This window comes from Leopardus geoffroyi, chromosome C2, assembly GCF_018350155.1.
Source record: "Leopardus geoffroyi isolate Oge1 chromosome C2, O.geoffroyi_Oge1_pat1.0, whole genome shotgun sequence".
Lineage (NCBI taxonomy): Eukaryota > Metazoa > Chordata > Mammalia > Carnivora > Felidae > Leopardus > Leopardus geoffroyi.
In genome coordinates, this window is record NC_059333.1 from 24,309,398 (window position 1) to 24,313,902 (window position 4,505).

The following is a 4,505-nucleotide window of genomic DNA, read 5'->3' on the forward strand; positions in this document are numbered from 1 at the left end:
ATGAGTTATAATATCATACTTTCTAGTATTCATAACTTAATTTAAAAAAGTCATTTAGCAGAAAAAAATATGAATTAAATATTTCTAATATTAAAGATAATGCTAAATTTATCATGAATTACGTCTAAATAAATGTTATATTTAAAGAAAGAATATGATTTCTTTTAAAAAAATTGTTTAGGTTTATTTATTTGGAGACAGAGAGTGTGCACAAGTGGGGTATGGACAGAGAGAGAAGACAGAGAAAATCCCAAGCAGGTTCCATCCACACTGTCAGTGCAGAGCCCAATGTGGGGGCTCAAACTCATGAACCGTGAGATTGTGATCTGAGCCAAAACAGAGTAGGACGCTTAACTGACTGAGCCACTCAGACACCCTGTAAAGACAGAAGATGGTTTCTGAACATCCTATATAGTTGTTCTTAAATCTTAAACATCCCATAACTTAACTCTTGGCCTTTCAAAAGACCCAGGTAATCTTCCTTACCTTAGTATTTTTGCTTGTACATTTATTTTTGGTGCTCATTTGAACTCCTTCATACCTGTAATTGATTCTAGAGGGCTTGGGGGAGAATTACACTTAAAATAATATTGCTTAGGGAAAAATCACAACTTTATAAAACTGATTCCAATAATTTCCTTCTCTTTCTTTTATGGAGAAATCCAGAAAGAAGTTCCCACAAAGCTGCAAATTTGATGAGTTGTTAAACTGATGACTCATCAAATTAATAAAGTCAGAAAACTTCTGGGTGATAATTGAAGTACAGAGAACAAAGACTCTATATGCAACATCCCTATAGCTGTATCTGATTTTTTGCTCTGGATCCAATCAGGAAAATACGGTACTCTTGGGAAATCTACTTTATCTACAGACTTGTAAAATTCCATTGGGTAAATTTTTATTCCAAAGAAACTAAGACAGTGTATACATTGGCTAAGGCAAGAGCACTGCTTGGGGAATTTAACTATTTTGCTCAGACTATCACTGGCCATCTGTTATTGAAGAGAGGTCTTTAGAACTTGAATTATCTAGGCAGGCTAACACTGTTGATAGAATAACTTGGCTAAATACTATGTTTTCCATGTCAATTGTCAATTTGTTAGACATACTGTATCAGGAATGAAAAACAGGTTTTGTTTTGTTTTGTTTTTTTTTAATTTCTTGGTATTGATACTGCATGTTTGTAAACTTATTCAGTCACAGCAGAAAATCCTTGTTTCAAATGTGTGTGTGTGAAGATCTTGCTGTGATGGCTGAAGTTCATTTTTTTTAATAAAGCATGATTTATTTGTTCAAAAAAAATTTTTAATCACTCAGAGTTTATGGCTTCATTTGGCCCAATAATACACCTCTGAGGACCCCACATGATCTTTCCAAAAATTACCAGACATGTAAATTTGAAGTGTTACAGGCCCTTCCATGACCCCTTAGGTCCTGCCAGTGGGTCTAAAGAGAAAAATGAGGGGTGCCTGGGTGGCGCAGTCGGTTAAGCGACCGACTTCAGCCAGGTCACAATCTCGCGGTCCGTGAGTTCGAGCCCCGCGTCAGATTCTGGGCTGATGGCTCAGAGCCTGGAGCCTGTTTCCGATTCTGTGTCTCCCTCTCTCTCTGCCCCTCCCCCGTTCATGCTCTGTCTCTCTCTGTCCCAAAAATAAATAAACGTTTAAAAAAAAAAAAAAAGAGAGAGAGAAATGAGAGCGTTTCTACGTGGATCTTCCCACAGTGGCTCTGTTTCTCTGGGCTGCAGTGCTGATGCAAATGACTGGGGCATTTCAGCACAGGAGCCTCTGCACAATGCCATCACATGATTGCACAGCACGAGTTTTCTTTCTGGGCCATTTTATAGAAGGCTTCAGGCTGTTCCCAGCACTTGGGATTTGGACACCAGGTCACCCAGCTTCTCCCCTTGCTCTAACAGAGACTCCATCGTGTTGTGCAGCCTGATTTTGGTCTCATCCAGCTCCATCCTGTACCTTAGTCATGGGGTTAGTTTCTCAGCAGTTCTTGTATCTACTGGGGCTGCCATGTAAGGGCTGCTTAGTGGATGGTAGCAAGAGATCCGACTGGCCACTCTAGACTGTCAACCTGCTTGGAGAATTCTTCTAGTACCTTCTCTAGAAAGGTAAGAGCCATGCAGGGCGGCAATTCACTATCTGCAATGACCACTCCTGCAAGACTGTGGTTTCACACGTAGACGTGGCACAGATATTCTTGTTCTTGGACAGAAGCTCTGCTGCCTTATGCTGAGTGTTCCACAGCCCGTTGATCTGTGAGGGTCATGACTTTCTGATCACTGGACCTCTGGAAGAAGCTGAAGGAGCACACGTCGTATGTGGCTTTGAGCAGCACCACCTTGGGCTTGCCTTTGTACAGGACACTAAGGCTGTACAGCTTCATGGTGCAGTGTCCCCCACCCCTGCCCCAGAGCCATGGGACCAGCACCTCTGGGGACTGCCTCAGGCTGCTGATGAGTCTGACCTACTGAAAACACCACCTGAAAAATGATTTATCAAGTAATTTAAGAAAATAAACATTTGGCACAGTTTGCTCTGAACTTTAAAATGCCTCAATATTAAGCATTTTGGAGTAGATATACTTTTTTATTGTCTAGTTTGTTCTGTGAAGATCTGAAACTTCTAGCTCTTTTCCGTGTGATGAAAAGCATTTAAAAAAATTTCCCACAATAAAGTAATGTTAATGGTGAATGTTAGATTAGGTTAGGTAAACAACTTTTCTTTGTGAAAATCAAAAGAAGAAGTAACAGATTATCAAAGATAAAATTTAAAATTATTGTATTATCTTCATCAACAAATCCTTGATAAAGAGTTAATTATAATGATATAAAACACTTGTTTTTAACACTTAACATGGACCAAGAAAGGAATTTGAATGTCGCATCTACATAAAGTCATTTTATCCTTGTAAAAACTATATTATTATAAATAAGTCAGGAAAAAAAGATTATTTTAATGATTTTCCTACTTCTAATAGGACAGAGTGAGCATACATGGGGACAGCAGGCAACCAGATACTCCATAGAAATGGGCATTTTGCCTCATTTTTCTGATTATATGCCAACATCTATCAGAGTGCTCAGGATAATAGTATTTGTGAGAAAATTAATCTGAATAAATGAATGAAAAGAACAAAAATAGAAGCATTTTAAATATTACATTGTGACTATGCTTGAAAATACTGCTCATGTCATTTTATTTGCTGAAATGATTCTGTATAACTGCAAAGCCGCCATTGCCCACATACCTCAGGATTTTCCATATTCAGGGACTGTCCTCCCACAGTTAGCAAGAGGCAGCAGTAAAGGAAATAAATAGGAATATGAGGGTGGATGATGACATTCCATGACAAATGAGTCTGATGGTCTCATTTGTTATCATATCCAGTCATTGAAAATGTGCCAATTCTTGCTCCTCAATGAAATTTTCTTTTCTTCCTAAATTCTGGTAATGGGTTTTATGCAGAATTCTATAAAATGATTCACCTAAATAGGAAAGTTTACAGCAATTTGAGTCAACATGCCAATGGAAGAAACGACACAGGTGCTTTGATCTTTTTCTTCCTTAAAAAATATCTAAAGATTTTAATGTCATTTACAAAGTTTTAAAGGGCATTTTTTAATGTGAAAATGCACTTTCAGTATTAAGACTTCATATTTGTATGTAAATTTAAGCTCAGAGATAAATTTACAAAACTTGAATTGTTATTTGATCAAAAGGGTTTTGAAAATTAAGCTGATCTAGTTCCAATATCCCTCTTCCTTTTTTTTTTTTTAAATACGGAATGCTTCACAAATTTGGTGTCATCCTTGCACAGAACTCATGCTAATCTTCTCTGCATTTCAATTTTAGTATATGTGCTGCCAAAGCATGCACTCTATCTTCCTTTTGTGACAATACGTTCTTTTGTTTCTTTGAGATTTAATCTCACGGTGCCTGTTTGGAAACATAATATGGAAAGAAGTCTAATGAATGTATGGAACATGTGGGTTTTGGACAGGTAAAAGAATGAAATGGTCTGAAGGGCTTGTTATAAATGCATATGATAAATTAGTCTGCCAGATTTAATAACATGCTTTATCCCTTTCAATTAAAGCTACTATGTGCAGATTCAAGTACCTTTAACGTTTATTTATTTTTGAGACAGAGAGAGACAGCATGAATAGGAGATGGTCAGAGAGAGGGAGACACAGAATCCGAAACAGGCTCTAGGCTCTGAGCTGTCAGCACAGAGCCCGACACGGGGCTCGAACTCACGGACCGCGAGATCATGACCTGAGCCGAAGTCGGCCGCTTAACTGATTGAGCCACCCAGGCGCCTCTCAAGTACCTTTAAAGACTGAATGTTATGTGGATAGATGGAAAAATGATACTATCATTGGATTCTATTCTCAGTAGTATTTTGTATTTTTTCAAAAGCTAAAGCTTAACTGTATTTTTACTTATAAGTTATTTTTAAGGTTTAAAACAGTGAATTTGTGACAAAACATG

At 37.7% G+C, this 4,505-nt stretch overlaps 2 pseudogenes; both read right to left on the reverse strand.

Annotated features, from left to right (window-relative positions):
- Positions 1–1,800: 1,800 nt before the first annotated feature.
- LOC123576059 lies at positions 1,801–2,397 on the reverse strand (annotated as a pseudogene).
- A 1,390-nt stretch (positions 2,398–3,787) lies between these two features.
- Positions 3,788–3,886, reverse strand: LOC123576252 (annotated as a pseudogene).
- Positions 3,887–4,505: the final 619 nt, after the last annotated feature.